The 17,425-nt window shown below is 39.4% G+C and overlaps 1 pseudogene; it reads left to right on the top strand.

Moving 5' to 3' along the window:
• The first annotated feature begins 6,110 nt into the window (after positions 1-6,110).
• LOC112934726 (small ribosomal subunit protein uS2-like) lies at positions 6,111-7,644 on the top strand (annotated as a pseudogene).
• The last annotated feature ends 9,781 nt before the right edge of the window (positions 7,645-17,425 follow it).

The following is a 17,425-nucleotide window of genomic DNA, read 5'->3' as shown; positions in this document are numbered from 1 at the left end:
TGGAAACAAAGTTCAGAATTCTTACCCTGAGGGAGGGACAAGAAGGGGTCTTGATCCACCAACTCTCATCATTCACTGATTAAAGGTTGCTTCCAGGAAGGAGTCTTGTGAAGTTTCCCACCTGTCGTCGCAAGCCAAGAACACTCCAGCAGCCCGGAAAACCATTCTGATTAAGGGAAAGAGATGCAGGCACTTGGGGGTGGAATGGCCACCGTCTTTATGGAAATTGTCTGCTGAAGCCGCAGTAAACTCTAGGAGAGTGAGGGGCAATGGGTAGGGTGCCATTGGCATCTGCTTACCCCCCCACCCCCCCTCACCTTATTAGAATGCACATTCCTCTCTGGGCTGAAGGGGAAATTGAAGTTCATGTCTAATTAACGTGCTTTCCTCTTTTTGATTTCATCTTGCTGTCACCATCCTCCAAAGCAGTGAGATTTCCCATTTGTCATACATTGCTTTTCCCCAGTACTAAATCATTTTTGCGTAAGATTTTTTAAATAGCAAACGGAGATAGTTTTTTCTCTGTACTGAAAGAACTCTCTGGGTGACACTTCTAAGCTTAGCTCTTGGTTTGCAAATGGAAACCAAATGCATTTTAAAAAAATACAGATTTACTGAAATATAAATACATATAAATACATCGTAAATAATTCAGTCATTTAAAATGTACAATTCAGGGTCGCCTGGGTGGCTCAGCAGTTGAGTGTCTGCCTTCGGCTCAGGGTGTGATCCCAGGGGTTCTGGGACCGAGTCCCACATCGGGCTCCTTGCATGGAACCTGCTTCTCCCTCTGCCTGTGTCTCCGCCTCTCTCTGTGTGTCTCTCATGAATAAATAAATAAAATCATTTTAAAAATAAAAAAAATTAAAATGTACAATTCGGTGGATTTTGGTGTATTTGCAGATACGTGATAATGAAATAATTTCCTAAACATGGATGTATTGCTACTGTGAACTGAAGGGTGGGCAGGTGAGGGAGAGGAGTAATTATCAGCACCACTAGTCAGGACTTCGTGCTAGAGGACTCACATAAATGAGAGTTAAATTCCAATGTAATACTCATGTATTATTAAGACCCTGTGAAGTGCACTTCTGCTTCTGGCCTGTCAGAGTAACTGGTCCTGGACTTGCCCCGGAAGAGTAGATAACTGGACCTCATTGGCTTGGGCTTCTTGAGAGAAAGGAAAGGAATGAGGAGAACTCTCCTATCACTTGGCTCTCTGCCTGGAGGCACTTTCAAGGCTGAATAGTAGGGAAAGGAGGCCCAAGCAGGGACGGGCTTGTTGACTGGAGGGGACAGATCCTGGAGCTCAGGGAACTTGGGATCCAGGTGTTTGCAGGACGGACTATTGGAAAGGAAGGACCTATGTAGAGAAGGAGCTCCAGAGATGTGCACGGGAATTCCCTTGATTCTCTTGCCAACTGCTAAACTCTGTGTGAGGCCAAGCGAATGACTTCCAGATGCTATCAGCTGAACAGTTCTCGAAGCTCCTGTTGGTTTGGGGAAAGGCAGAGTTCTGACCACGTATGGTGGAAAGAACAACATGTGAACACCTGTGATGATCCGTAGAGATCCCAGGAAGGCCACAGCTCAGTATGACACCTTAGAGTTGTCTCATGTGAGAGAGATTTAAACTAGCCCTAGAGTATAGGCTACTCTTAAGGCAACTTAACAATGCTTAAAAAGAAGTCATGAAAGAATCAGATGGGTTCATAATAATATCACTGCATTTCAAAAACAGTTTTCAAAGGAGGAAAGAAAAATCCAGACATGCAACGGTGTGACATTTACAAAGCTCAGCATATAATAAAAAAATTATTAGACACGTAGTGAAGTGGGAAACTATGATCCATAACAAGAAGCCAATACTCAGCACAAACAGATGCAGAAGGGACAGAGATGATTAAATTACTGGCCATTGACTTTAAATTGGCTAATATCTCCATATCTAGTATCTATTTGTCTATCCAAGGACTTAAAAGAGAGGTTGCTTCCAACTCATTTTTTGAGGCCAGCATTACTCTGCAAAATCAAAAGGAAATGTTAAAAGAAAGCAAAAGCACAGGCTTATATTCCTTACAAAAATAGAAAAAAAATCTTTAAATTGATGCTAGCAAACCAAATCAGCAACATACAAATATTACAATACATCATGACCAAATGGGGTTTATCCCAAAGTGGCAAAGCAAAGTTGGTTTCATATTTAAAAGTTCATTGAAATAATTAGCCACATTTAAACAATAAGGGAGAAAAATCATGCAATCACATTGCTTAAAATTTTGGAGGGAAAAAAAAAAAAACAATTCAACACCCATTCATGACAAAAACTCTCAGCAAACTGGTAATGAGAGAGAATTTTTACAATTTGATAAAGGGAATTAACAAAAAACTACATTAACATCAGACCTGGGGAAAATTTTGGGAACAAAACCAGGGTTTTTGCTTTAATCCACTTCTATTCAACATGCTGAAGGTCCTAATCAGTGCAATAAGGCAATAAAAAAAAATAAATGAAGGGCATAGAGTTTGGAAAGGAAATAATAAAGCTGTATTTATTTGTGGATGGCATGACTGTGTATGTAGAACTTTTTAACGAATATGCAAAAAGGATAGTAGAATCAATAGTTGAATGTTGCAAGGTTCTAGAATATAAGGTCAATACACAAAAATCAATTTTACTGAATAGTTGGAAAGTGACTAAATAATCTTCAAGTTCTAAAATTATGTGTCTCAGGAAAAAAAAAATTATCATTGTTTCAGCTCCCTCTATTTAAGGACATATAAGTGACTTCAGCCATCAAACTGTCAGCCCCTAAAAAGTAGATTTAAAACCTCTGTGATTCATGACTCCTTTAAAAAAAAAAAGTGACATTTCCATCTGAATTTTAAACCAGGTCAGTCCGATGGCAAAACTGTACCACTAAATTGCTTCTACTGCTGTAAAGAAAAGGGCAGAAATAATATTGAATGCTCTTCGGTGGGCATCTGGATTCCGGAAGACCAATTTATTCTTAGGGTAGTGAATAATCAAAATTTGAAAGCTGCCTTTTTGTGTCCACACAGCGTTGTTGTTGTTGTTTCCCTCGACTGTAGAGAAGCACATTAAAAGCTGCAGAGTCTGGGTGAGTTTCTGTGCCTCCTTCCACTGAAGTGTTATTGCGTCCAGCCTCACGTTACAATAAAGAACTAGACTTGCTTAGTCTGATCTTTTTCACTGCCCTTCCAGAGGTTTTTCTCCACCTCCCAAAGACCACCCTCGGGCTAGAAAGAAATTGGATTCTCTGAACCTTCTTTTTTTTTTTTTTTCTTCTTCTTCTTCTTCTTTTTTTTTTTTTTTTAATTCTGGTTCTAAATGGGATTGTAACGGGCTATAGGAAAGAAAATTATCCAGGGTCAGTGGTGTTCAGCAGCTCTTCCCTTGGGCTTTCTAGCTCCTTTAGTTAGAGAAAATCTCTAATGAGGACAAGGTCACTGGAAACTATCGAATTGCCACACTGCTCTGTGGCAGAATGTATTCCTAGATTTGACCCATAACCTGGCTCATGGCTCTTTTTTTTTTTTTTATTTAACCAACTGAAATGCCAGGAACTGAAAACAAAACTCCAATTAGTAATTTTTAAGTACTTAGCATGTGAGAGACCCTGTGAGCTATGGGTTTTATGCACAGGATTTCACTTAATCCGCGCAACTGCTTGGGCTAAGTCATGATGTTAAAGCCACTTCCCGTAAGGAAACAGACTTGCACAGATGGAGGAACTTGGGCAAGGAGGAAGGGTGAAGGGGCCAGGATCTCGTCCCAGGCCATCTGAGTCCTTATCAAAGTGGACAGAGTTCTTTTCCCTGTGGAGTGTCTACTTCCAGGGGGGGAGCCAGGTATCAAATGTTAATTCCCTAAAGTGCATTCAATTATTGTTTGTAATAGTTCATCATTGTATGATTGGGATAAGGACTGAAAGAAGGACTATGGAGGACGATCAGAGCTCACTGAGGATATCGGAGATTGCCTCCCCGTGGAAGTAAACCTTCAGCTGAGACACGAATGTTTACAGGTTAATCAGTTAAAAAGTGGGGGGTGAGCAAAAAAAAAAAAAAAAAAGTGGGGGGTGAGCTTTCCAGGCTGAGAGATGTGCTCTGTAAAACTGAAAAAATAAATAAAAGAAGAAGCCAACGTTAAGCCCTTTGTAAGGATTACTTCTTTTAATCCATACAGAAACTCTTTAAGATAGATATTATTACTATCCTCATTTCCCTGATGCAGAAACGGAAACTGGGTATAGTTAAGTAATAAAACCGAAGCCACACACCCTGTAAAGGGGCAAGGCCTGGGCCAGCGCAGTGTAGTTTTAAAATTTAAATTCTTAATTGCAATTTGTTATAAGAAAGAAGGAGCTCTTGGACTTACTTGTAGTGGATTGAATAGTGTCTCCTCCAAATTCATGTCTACCTGAACCTCAGGATGTGATCTTAGTTGGGCCTCGAGATAAAACATTCTGAATTTAGAGTGGGTCCTAAGTCCAATGATCAGAGTCCTTCTAAGAAGAGGGGACACGGAGACACAGAGAAGAAAGCAATTCGTGAAGACAGAGGCAGAGATTGAAATGACCCATCATCTACAGGCTAAGGGAGGACGAGGATTGCCACCAAACACTCAAAGTTAGGAGACAGACATGAGATGATTTCTCCCTCCTGGACGGAACCAACCCTACTGACATCCTGAATTTAGACTTCTAGCTTCCTGAGCTGTGAGAGAATAAATTTCTGTTATTTTAAACCACCCCCGGTATGTGGTCACTCATGATAGCCCGAGGAAACTAATACAGTACCCTTTGCCACAAGCAGAACCGAGTAATAAAGTTGAGGAGGATGTATTTATTCAATCTTATTTACTGTTTCCCTGGCAGGCAAGAGTTATGGAAAATGAACATAATGCAAATATGAACCCCATTTTCAAAGACCACAGGGTTGAAAATGACATTTCACCTAAGAGTTTTATTTGTTTTTTATTGGAGTTCAATTTGCCAACATATAGCATAACAGCCAGTGCTTATCCCACCAAGTGCCCCCCTCAGTGCCCATCACTCAGTCCCCCAACCTCCCGCCCACCTCCCTTTCCACTACCCCTTGTTCGTTTCCCAGAGTTAGGAGTTGCTCACATTTTGTCACCCTCATTGATATTTTCACTCATTTTCTCTCCTTTCCCCTTTATTCCCTTTCACTAATTTTTATATTCCCCAAATGAATGAGACCATATAATGTTTGTCCTTCTCCGATTGACTTACTTCCCTCAGCATAATACCCTCCAGGTCCCTCCACGTCAAAGCAAATGGTGGGTATTTGTCATTTCTAACGGCTGAGGAATATCCCACTATATATGTGGCCCACAGCTCCTTTATCCATCATCTGTCGGTGGACACCGAGGCTCCTTCCACAGTCTGGCTATTGTGGACATTGCTGCTGTGAACATCAGGGTGCAGGTGTCCCGGCATTTCACTGCATCTGTATCTTTGGGGTAAATCCCCAGCAGGGCAATTGCTGGGTCATAGGGCAGGTCTATTTTTAACTCTTTGAGGAACCTCCACACAGTTTTCCAGAGTGGCTGCACCAGGTCACCTTCCCACCAACAGTGCAGGAGGGTTCCCCTTTCTCCGCATCCTCTCCAACATCTGTGGTTCCTGCCTTGTTATTTTTCCCCATTCTCACTGGTGTGAGGTGGTATCTCATCGTGGTTTTGATTTCACCTAAGAGTTTTAGAAAAATCATCATCATATTAATGATCACTCTCATATGCCAGGCGCTATGAGAGGTGGCTAATGTGCATTATTTCATTTAATTAGCAAAAGATAGATATAACTCATTCCATTTAACAGATAATGAAACTGACGTTTGATGAATTTTATTTATTTATTTATTTGTTTATTTGTTTATTTATTTATTTATTTATTGATGAGTTTTAATTATCTTCTTCAAGGTTGTTCATTTCTTCCTATGACAGAGCTGGATCTCACTTTCCAGGGAGGGGATAAAGAAAGGAACCTCATTAAAGAGCATGCATTTGATTGGGGTCTGGAATGATGATCCATGCAGGGCACTGGTAAATGGAGGCAAGGGCAATGGCATTATGGGTGAGTGGGAGTGAGCCAGAGGAGCAAGAAGTGGGGCTTTTGTGGGTAATACAGGCTCCAATTTGTTGGAACGTGTAGAACACTGAAAAGGAAAAGTGGGAAATCAACTGGGAATGGCAGGTACAGACCAGCTATTGACCAACGAGCAGATGTCAGAAGGAACTGTGAAATGATTCTTGAGAGAGATGGAAGTTCTGAAAGATTTTGCAAAAACAAGTGGAAAGATCTGAGTGTTGCTTCAGGCAGATAAATCCCACAGGGATGTGAAATATGGATTGGAGCCTGGGAGAGACTGGTGACCAGGAATCCATTTAGGAGCCAAATGTCATAAGAGAGGACAAAATCCATTCAGTTTCTTCAGAAAACAACACTAAATTCAAACAGCAATTACTCATTTATTCAAAAATACCTGCTGGGGGCCCCTGGGTGGCTCAGTAGTTGAGCGTCTGCCTTTGGCTCAGGGCATGATCCTGGGGTCCTGGGATGGAGCCCTGCATCAGACTCTCCAAGGGGAGACTGCGTCTCCTTCTGCCTATGTCTCTGCCTCTCATGAATAAATAAATAACATCTTAAAAAATATCTGCTGAACCTTTCTGTGTTATCCAGACAGTGTTTTGTCTCTATGACAATGTCCCGGTTTTCTGTCCTAACTGAAAGGGAAATGGTCACAGTGTCTGGAACCCAGATATCTTGCAAGTGAAGAAAGATGTCCTCAAATTTCTTGCAGCCGGAAACTGCTTCGGCGGCACCAACACTGATTTGCAAACAACCGTTTACTTACAGAAGGAAATTTGTGATATGATGGCATCGACCCCATAAATCTGAAGAGCACCTGGAAGCAGCTTCTGCTGATGGCTCACACCATTGTTGCCATTGAAAATGTGGCTGATGTCAGTGTCGCATCCTCCAGGAATGCTGGCCATGGAGATGGGCTGATGTTTGCTGCTGCTGCCAGAACCACTCTTTCTATTGGTTGCTTGGCTTCTGGAACCTTCACTAACCAGATCCAGGAGGCTTCCCAGGAGACACATTTTCTGATGCTTACTGATCCTAGGGATGACCACCAGCCTCTCAAAGACATGTCTTATGCCAACCTGTCTCCATGGCTCTATGCAACACAGACTGCCCTAGGTGGACATGTCATTCTGTACAACAGCAGGGGGTCTGATGTGATAGATGCCAACCTAGAAGTTTCAAGAATGTGTGGTGCCATGTAAGAACCCATGGGAGGTCATGCCTGACCTCTACTTCTCTATAAATCCTGGAGAGAATGAAAACGGAGATCAAGTTGATGCTGAAAAGGCTGTGACCAAGAAGGGGTTTCAAGGGGGGTAGACTGCTCGCTCTAGCTCCTGAGTTGACTGCTACTCCGCCTGAGGTCTGAAGGCCTGCAGGTGCTCAGTGTGCCTATCCAGTAGTTCCCTGGTGAGGACTGGAGCGTTCAGCCTGCCCTTGTGACTGGAACACAAGTCATGAATGGATAGGGATGGCCATCAAGTGGTCTCAAGCTGTTCTTCCATAGGCTCTAATGCAGAAAAATGAAAATATGGTTGACTGAAAATAAACGTGTTTTCCAAAAAAGACAGATAACAGGAACAACAACAACAAAAACCTATTAAGGGCCTTCTTTGTAGCAGGAGTATTCTGGGTGCCCAGGATAGAATTGAAAGTAAAACAGGCACATTTTCTGTCATTCAGGAGTTTTCTCTAGCTTACTTAGCAATGGGCAACAAGACAAAGAACCAATGGATAGTGTGGCAGGCAAGTCCAAACATGTTCTCATCAAAATCCACAGAATCCATGAATATGTTTTCTTATGTGTCAAAGGGAACTTTGCAGAAGTGATTGAGTTAAGGATGTTGAGATGTGGCAATTATGCTGGATTTTTCAGGTGAGACTAATGTGATCCTTAGGGTCCTTATGGATGGAAGAGGAAGACCGTCAAATCAGAGAAGGAGAAATGATGATGGAAATAGAGGTCAGAGGGATTTGATTGGTGGCTGAGGGCCACAAGCCAAGGAACTCAGGAAGTTTCTAGAGGCTGGGAAAGACAATGAACGCATTCTCCCCTAAAGTGTCCAGAAGAATGCCACCCTCCTGACACCTTGAGTTTAGCTTAGTGAAACCCATGTCAGACGTCTAGTGACATAACTCTAAGATAATAAATGTGTGCCACTTTATTTTATTTTTTTTAAAGATTTTATTTATTCATGAGAGGCACAAAGAGAGAGGCAGAGACACAGGCAGAGGGAGAAGCAGGCTCCCTGCAAGGGGCTCGATGTGAGACTCGATCCCGGGACTCCAGGATCACGTCCTGGGCCAAAGGCAGGTGCTCAACCACTGAGCCACCCAGGCGTCCCAATGTGTGCCATTTTAAGCCACTGAGCTTGTGTTCACTTGTCACAATGGCAATAGTGAACTAAAACAGAAGTAGAAAATTAATCAGATAGTTTTTGGTAATGATAGATCTAGAATGATGACAATTTTATTATTTATTTATTTATTTGTTTGTTTGTTTATTTATTTATTTAGAGGGAGTCAGGGAGGGGAGGAGCAGAGGGAGAGGAGAGAGAGGTTCTACATCCAACACCGAGCCTGATGCGGAAATGGATCTCACAACTCTGACACCATAACCTGAGCCAAAATCAAAGGTCAGACATTTAACTGAGTGAACCACCCAGGCTCCTCATAATGAAGAGGTTTTGTAAAAAAGATATATGCTAGTAAGCCAGTGAACAGGTCCTAACACAAAAACACACTTGCCCTGTGCTCATGGTGGGTAAAGAGCAAGAATGAGATTAGGTAAGATGAAGGTGAAGAGGTGGGCTTCGCTAGGAAGCATCCGGCTGCTCTTAATCAGAATGGGATAAGCTGAAACATTAGATTTTTTTCTGTGATAAGCATGTTATTTTTTTCTATCCCTGGAAAAGAGAAACATGAGACCTGCCTCAAGATTTATACTATATTCTTTTAAAAAAAAATGATACCTAAAGTTTTTAGAGGATTTTAAGGTTCATGGCAAAATTGAGGGGAAGGTACAGAGATTTGCACATACTCCCTAGCTGACACCCAACACCAACATCTCCAACTAGAGGGATCTATTTGTTAGAACTGATCTACGTGGACACATCCCAACCACCCAAGGTCTATAATATTAGGGTTCACGCCTGCCGTTGTACATCATATGGGTTTGGACTAGTGTATAATGACCTACGTCCACCAGTATGGTGCCTTTTCACTGCTCCGGAAATCCTCTGTGATCCACCTGTTCATCCCTCCCCTCCCAACTTCCCACCCCAACAACCCCTGGCAACGACTGATCTTTTCACTCTCTCCCCAATTTTGCCTTTTCCAGAATGTCATACCATTGGAATCCCACAACATGTGGTTTTTTTGAGACCAGCTTCTTTCACTTAATAATATGCAGTTAAAGTGCCTCCATGTCATTTCATGGCTTGATAGTTCATTTCTTTTTTAGTGCTCAATAATTTTCCATCGTCTGGTTGCACCACAGTTTGGTGATCCATCCCCCTACTGAAGGACATCTCAATTGCTTCTAAGTTTTGGCAATTATAAATACACTTCTATAACATGCCATGTGTAGGTTTCTGTGTGGGTACGGTTTTTGATTGAGTTTTTTCAAACTATAAAATAGACACTGATTTCCAATGAAATCTGGATGATCGAACATATAGCTTATGTCCACTTTCTCCTAAGACTTTCTTTTACGTCCACTTTTCTCCTAAGACTTTCTTATGTCCACTTTCTGGACAAAATGATAGTAAAGCATTTTTTAAAGGTATAAATGCCCAAGGATAAAGGGAATGGAACAGGAGGTTCTTATATTTAGAGGATGTTAACAAGATTTTCGGAGATGGGAAGCTGATAGACAAGTGGAAAGTGGCCTAGATGGTGGGGAGAGATGAACTTTAAATGCTTTTTCCGTGGAAACCCAATGGGAGGCAATCTGATTCATGTGCAAACCCCGGAAAAAACTTGGGAGTTGAAATGACCAGGTCCATCTGAAAGCAGGATCATGGGCTTAAAAAGATGGTTTGCTGCAATTGTGTATCAGGAGGACTTCAATCTACCTTACCCTATTCAGACAGGTCAACAGACCTCACTCTTGCAGAATATGGAGATTTATCCCTACAGGGTGAATCATATAGGCCTGGCTCTCAAGGGAGGTAGGCACGGCTGAGGTCTGAGGGGAGGAGATGCCTTACTAAAATCAGGGGGAAAAGTGAAAGTTTACATACTGAATAGCAAGACTCTCTCTCTAGCTCCTTTCTCTACTCAGCTTCTAGAATCCCGGTTGCCATATGCATAATCTTCTTCAGGAAAGAGATTGGAGGGTTCCTATGTAGGGAAGCTCATGGGCTCAAGAAAAATAAAAGACATGTTGTTGCTATCCAAGGCTCACAACTGAAAGGTTGAGTTTTTGTGTGATTAATCTCAGTGGGTAAACTCCATTCCCAACAGTGCCTTACTTTATTTTTTTTAAGGTTTTATTTATTCATTCATGAGAGACACAGAGAAAGGCAGAGACACAGGCAGAGGGAGAAGCAGGCTCCCTGCGGGGAGCCCCATGTGAAACTCAATCCCAGGGCCCCAGGATCACACCTTGAGCTGAAGGAAGATGCTCAACCGCTGAGCCACCCAGGTGTCCCTCTTTTTTTTTTTTTTTCTTTTTTTTTAAGATTTATTTACTTCTGAGAGAGAAAGTGAAAGAGAGAGCCGGGGCAGGGCAGAGAGAAATGGAGGGCCTGGAGGCTGACAGGGGACTAGATCTCACAAGGCCCTGAGGGGGAATCAGGAGTCAGGCCCCTTGACCAACTGCACTACCCAGGCACCCCCACAGTCCCACAGTGCCTCCCTCTTGAATACAGGTGGACTGCTGAGGACCCCGAGGTGTTTGAGGAAAGACTCTCAAAGAATCTAAAACAAAACTGGAAAAGAGGAAATTAACAGAAAAACAGGGACAGAAAGAAAACTAAAAGTAGTAACAGCCTCCTGAAAATGTTAATTTTAGCTGTTCTTATCTTTAGCAACAACTGGATCATGATATAGGAAAAAGACAAATCTTTAAAGCACTTTGTCAGCTGATACACGACCGCAGTAGTTGTCTTCTGAGCTGAGAACCTTGCTTCCAGCTTGTCTCCACAGTTTACCACATTATTGCATGATTAAACTTCTAAGAATGTTACCCTGATTATTTATAAGGAAAAAAAAAAGTCTAACTTTCTTGAGAGAAATCTGAGCTGAAAGCAAGATCTTTGTGTTATTTTTTCTGTTCACCTCGTATCTAGCGAAAGACGTAGGTTAATCATAACTTAGAAATGTTGAATAAAGATGTAATTGAATCACTTGAAATTCTTTTGTCTTATCCTATTCTTCCTTTCTAATATTTTGTTCTATAATTACTTTTATATATTCCTTCTCTTTCCAGTGTTTTTGGTTTATGTTCTAGATCTCAAATCTATCTATTCATCCTTTTTTTTCCTATTCATCCATTTATCCATCCACAAAATGCTTTTAAGGTGATAAATCAGGATTCTCTCTTACCAGGAATGAAAACCCCAACTCAAACTGACTTAAATATTAATTAAAAGGGACTCAATTTCTCAAATTTTGGGAAGTCAATTGACTTAGGGGAGTAGGTTTCAGGTGTGGTTTGATCAGATTTGAGTCTGTCTCTCCACAATGAATGAGCAAAGGGAATGGCGCTCAATATCCAGTGTCAGGGAAGGACCATACCTCTTTTTTTTTTTTCTTACACAATAAGACCTACTCACTTTGGTTCTCACTACAGTATTAAGGTGTTTTTACCATTGCCATAATTCTATCGTCAGATACAAAACATTATTTAAGTTGTGGCACATTTTTTTCATTTTTAAAAGATTTTTATTTTAATTTTTTAATTATGTATTTAAATTCCATTTGTCAACATATAGTATAACACCCAGTGCTCATCTCATCATGTGCCCTCCCTAATACCCCATACCCCCCCCCACCTCCCCTTCTGCAACCCTATGTTGGTTTCCCAGAGTCAGGAGTCTCTCATGGTTTGTCTCCCTCTCTAATTTTCCCCACTCAGTTCCCCCTCTTTTCCCTTATGATCCCTTTTACTATTTCTTGTATTTTGTGGATGAGTGAAATCATATGATGATTGTTCTCCGATTGACTTACTTCACTCAGCATAAGACCCTCCAGTTCCATCCACGTCGAAGCAAATGGTGGATATTCGTCCTTTCTGACGGCTGAGGAATATCCCACTGTATACATGGACCAAAACTTCTTTATCCATTCATCTGTCAATGGACACCGAGGCTCCCTCCACAGTGTGGCTATTGTGGACATTGCTGCTGTGAACATTGGGGTGCAGGTGTCCCGACGTTTCACTGCATCTGTATCTTTGGGGTAAATCCCCAACAGTGCAATTGCTGGGTCGTAGGCAGGTCTATTTTTAACTCTTTGAGGAACCTCCATGCATTTTTCCAGAGTGGCTGCCCCCCAGTTCCCATTCCCACCAACAGTGCAGGAGGGTTCCCTTTTTCCACATCCTCTCCAACATTTGTGGTTTCCCGTCTTGTTAATGTTCCCCATTCTCACTAGTGTGAGGTGGGATCTCATTGTGTTTTGATTTGTATTTCCCTGATGGCAAGTGATGTGGAGCATTTTCTCATGTGCATGTTGGCCATGTCTATGTCTTCCTCTGTGAGATTTCTGTTCATGTCTTTTGCCCATTTCATGATTGGATTGTTTGTTTCTTTGCTGTTGAGTTTAATAAGTTCTTTATAGATCTTGGAAACTAGCCCTTTATCTGATACGTCATTTGCAAATATCTTCTCCCATTTGTAAGTTGTCCCTTAGTTTTATTGTCTGTATCCTTTGCTGCAGAAGCTTTTTATCCTGATGAAGTCCCAATAATTCATTTTTGCTTTTATTTCCCTTGCCTTCATGGATGTATCTTGCAAGAAGTTACTGTGGCCGAGTTCAAAAAGGGTGTTGCCTGTGTTCTCCTCTAGGATTTTGATGGAATCTTGTCTCACATTTAGAGCTTTCATCCATTTTGAGTTTATTTTTGTGTCTGGTGTAAGAGAATGGTCCAGCTTCATTCTTCCGCACGTGGCTGTCCAATTTTCCCAGCACCATTTATTGAAGAGACTGTCCTTTTTTCAATGGATAGTCTTTCCTGTTTTGTCGAATATTAGTTGACCATGGAGTTGGGGGTCCATTTCTGGGTTCTCTATTCTGTTCCATTGATCTGTGTCTGTTTTTGTGCCAGTACCACACTGTCTTGATGATCACAGCTTTGTAGTACAACTTGCAATCTGGCATTGTGATGCCCCCGGCTCTGGTTTTCTTTTCTTTTCTTTCTTTCTTTCTTTCTTTCTTTTTTTTTTTCTTTCTTTCTTTTTTTTTTTTTTTTTTTTTTTTTGGTTTTCTTTTTCAATATTCCTCTGGCTATTTGGGATCTTTTCTGATTCCATACAAATCTTAGGATTATTTGTTCCAACCATATGAAGAAAGTCCATGGGATTTTGATAGGGATTGCATTGAATGTGTAAATTGCCCTGGGTAGCACAGACATTCTCACAATATTAATTCTGCCAATCCATGAGCATGGAATGTTTTTCCATCTCTTTGTCTCTTCCTCAATTTCTTTCAGAAGTGTTCTGTAGTTTTTAGGGTATAGATCCTTTACCTCTTTGGTTAGGTTTATTCCTAGGTATCTTTTGGTTTTGGGTGCAATTGTAAATGGGATTGGCTCCTTAATCTCTCTTTCTTCAGTCTCATTGTTAGTGTATAGAAATGCCACTGATTTCTGGCAGTTTTTCAGCGTTGAGAATTATATTCACACAGGTTTTTATAGATGACTTTTATGATATTGAGGAATGTTCCCTCTATCCCTACACTTTGAAGAGTTTTGAAAGGAATGGATGTTCTATTTTGTCAAATGCTTTCTCTGCATCTATTGAGAGGATCATATGGTTCTTGTCTTTCTTTTATTAATATGATCTATCATGTTGATCGTTTTATGAATGTTGAACCAACCTTGCATCCTAGGGATAAATCCCACTTGGTTTGTGGCACATTCTTAAGTGCTAATTAATCAGTGTCCCTTTATTCTTTGTGCTAAGAGAAAACATACAAATAATACGAATATGATCTGAGACGTTTACCCGCTGATTTTAAAATAATTTAAATCGTTAGGTTTAGCCTTTTTAACTCAAAGGCATCCTTTTCATTTTCACCACTAGAGGGCAGCAGTTAGGAAAGATTTATAGCTGCCTCCGTGTTTCATTACATCTATTTGCTATTTTTATTTATTTTTTAATTTTTTATTCGCTATTTTTATTGCTGTTGTTTTTACTTCTCCAAAATTGTGATAAGTGTGCTTGCAGCAGTGAAATATTCTGTATCATAATGTCATTTCCTATTAAAAAAAACTATGCACCCATATCTTTACTTTGGAAAACGTGTAAGTATTCTAGAAGTGAAATTCCCCCACCTTCTGTCTCTAATAGCTTAAGTAACTTAGGAAATGTGAACAATTTAAACATAAAATAGTTAGCTGTTTGCAGCCAAGTGGGAGATTTCTATAATGTTAGAAGCTTGCCTTCAAGGAAGATAATATTCCACAAGCTGGAATGACAAGCATATGCTATTCAAAGAGATCAGTAACCTAGGCTGATGAAAGTTAAATAGGATCCTTATAGGACCCAGAAGAGAGAAAGAGAGAGAGATTTCAATTAGTAAGATTTCATCAGACTTGGAGAATATTATATATTACTTGTCAATCTGTTTATCTATAAAATATCTTAAGTCATGGTGATCTCTGCCTTCGTCTCCTTCCTATTGAAGTATATATTTCTTTTATTCTTTTTACAAGTTGCATCTCTTTTCTGCCCTAATTTCTCCCAACATTCCCTTCTACAATCACATCTTTCACATTACGAAAAATTTTTGAGAGCTTAAAGAGAATTCAAAGTCCTTCTGTAATTTGTCACATTACTGTCTACATATACTGTAGGATTCAAAGTTAGAAATACTTTTCTGGCATTAAAACTACAGTATTTGTTCTCCATTTACTTTAAACTTGGATTTTCCTAAGGCAAAATGGTTTGTAGTGAAAAAGGTTTTTCTTTTCCTTGAGTACAGAAAAGAAGGGGCAGGAATAAAATGTATACATCTTTCTAGTGGTAAATTATACAGAGTAAGATACACACCAAAAGAAGAACACATAGCATAAATGATTATATACATTCATTTTTGGTAGTTAAAATATATAATTAAGATTACATTGTGCTTTATTGAAAACTTACAGTTTCCAGTTTTTAAATCAGACAGATCAGATCACAGAGAAATCAAAAGGTATTTTATTCTAGGTCACTAAATATAGCAGTGCAGCATATTGGGTTATGTACACAGATGTGGATAAGACAAACGAAGTTATTTCTTCTATCTTTGGCACTCGAGAAATTGTATAATCATAATTTCTTGGAAATGTCTCTGAGGCTAACACTGCCAAGTAAAGTCAAATAAAGCTGAACTAAAATTGTCCACTTAAAAAGCTTTGATAAGAAACAAGTCACAGATGAATCCTAGAGCTTATTTGTATAGACTCAACCTGAAAGAAATGTGTGATTATTAGAGTGAATGTTGATTTAGGAATTCAAGTCAAATAATAAAAAGTGATTCTTTCTTTTTTTTAAAGGCTTTTCAAAGCATCTTTTTCTTCAGGAATATACACTCCCTACATCTATTATAACAAGCTATGATACTGTCCTGAGTTCACTGGTTTACTACATTCCAGAAAAGGGCCTAGCCCACTACACGTGTAAATTATCTGTTGATATTTGTTGAAAAAAAAACAATAGAAAAAGTTGCATTTAAAATAGCCTCAGAATTAGACACCTTGAAGAACTTTTTGAAATAAATTTGCCATAAACATGAGCTAGTAAAGATTTATGAATAGCATTAAGTATGATGCTTTTAAAATATATATATTTTGGTAATGGGGAAGGAAGCATCAAACCTACATCACTATTTCAAAGTATTTATAAAATTATCACAATTTATTCTATTGAGATTAGACACTTCAACCCATTTCCCCCATGTGATTACCATAACATTTATAAATCTAGATAGAGTTAAATGTTTTTATAATAACTCTTTGGTTAACTGAGTTTTAGACAGTCAACTTACTTCTAAAGATATTTAGTACTTGGTCAGGCAATTGAAGTGTTTGTTCACAAAATGGACTTCATATTTTTAGTTGTAGATATTAATTTAACAAGTATTAAAGAGAGAGAGAGAGTGAATGAAGGGGAGAGAAAGAGGGAGAGAAGGACAGAGGGAGCAAGAGACCAACAGAAAGGAAGGAAACTGTACTTTTAATTACATAATTAGGGACTACAATTGCTTCTAAAATAAATAATTGTATGTCCTTCCAGCAGAGGGCAATATTTGCAAGTCATTTAAATGATATCTCAAAACTATTTCCTCACAGGAGAGTATAAACAAATGCGAACCTATCACATTGTTATTGGGTAATAATTTCTGTAAATTTCAAAGAATACTGCAAAGACAATTATTTAAATGATTGCATATAAAACTCAATGTCTACTCATAGTAAAGCCAGCAATAAATTAGTTCTTCCTTGAATATGTAAGAAGATTCAATTTTCTGGAAAGAAGCACATTTCTCTCATATTATTTGTACTTTCCTCTGTTCATTATTAACCATTTAGCGCAAATACAATAGAACAATCTCATGGTGGAATAAACAAAGTAATTGTGGCTTTACATCAATGAATAAATTAATGAAAAAGTCATAAAATTTTACAAGTAGAAGGGGAAATATAGTAATCACTTACTATAACACTTCATTTACACAAGTAAAGCACTGAAGTTCATTAAAGTTAAATGATCAATTAAAAGTTACAAAGTTGATAAGCAGCAGAATCAGGACCCAAACACAGGTCAGCCAATTTCAATTTTCATACTGTAATGCTGTCAATATTTGAAGTGTGATCCCTGAGCAAGTGGTACTGAAGACTTGTTAAAACTGCTGAATCTTAGGCTTCATTATAGACCTATGGAATCAGAATCTGTGTTTTAACAAGATCTTAAATGGTGACCAACTACTCTAACTCATACTCCTTTTTCATTGCTGTTTGTATGTTTTCAGGCAATTCATTCAATCTAATTTTTCTCCTCAATGCAATGGCATGAAATTAGTTTAGTTTGAAAAAATAATTATAAGGAATAAATGTGATCCTATAAATGAAAGTCATT

Source organism: Vulpes vulpes, chromosome 11, assembly GCF_048418805.1.
Source record: "Vulpes vulpes isolate BD-2025 chromosome 11, VulVul3, whole genome shotgun sequence".
NCBI lineage: Eukaryota > Metazoa > Chordata > Mammalia > Carnivora > Canidae > Vulpes > Vulpes vulpes.
This window is presented reverse-complemented; position numbering and strand designations above follow the sequence as displayed.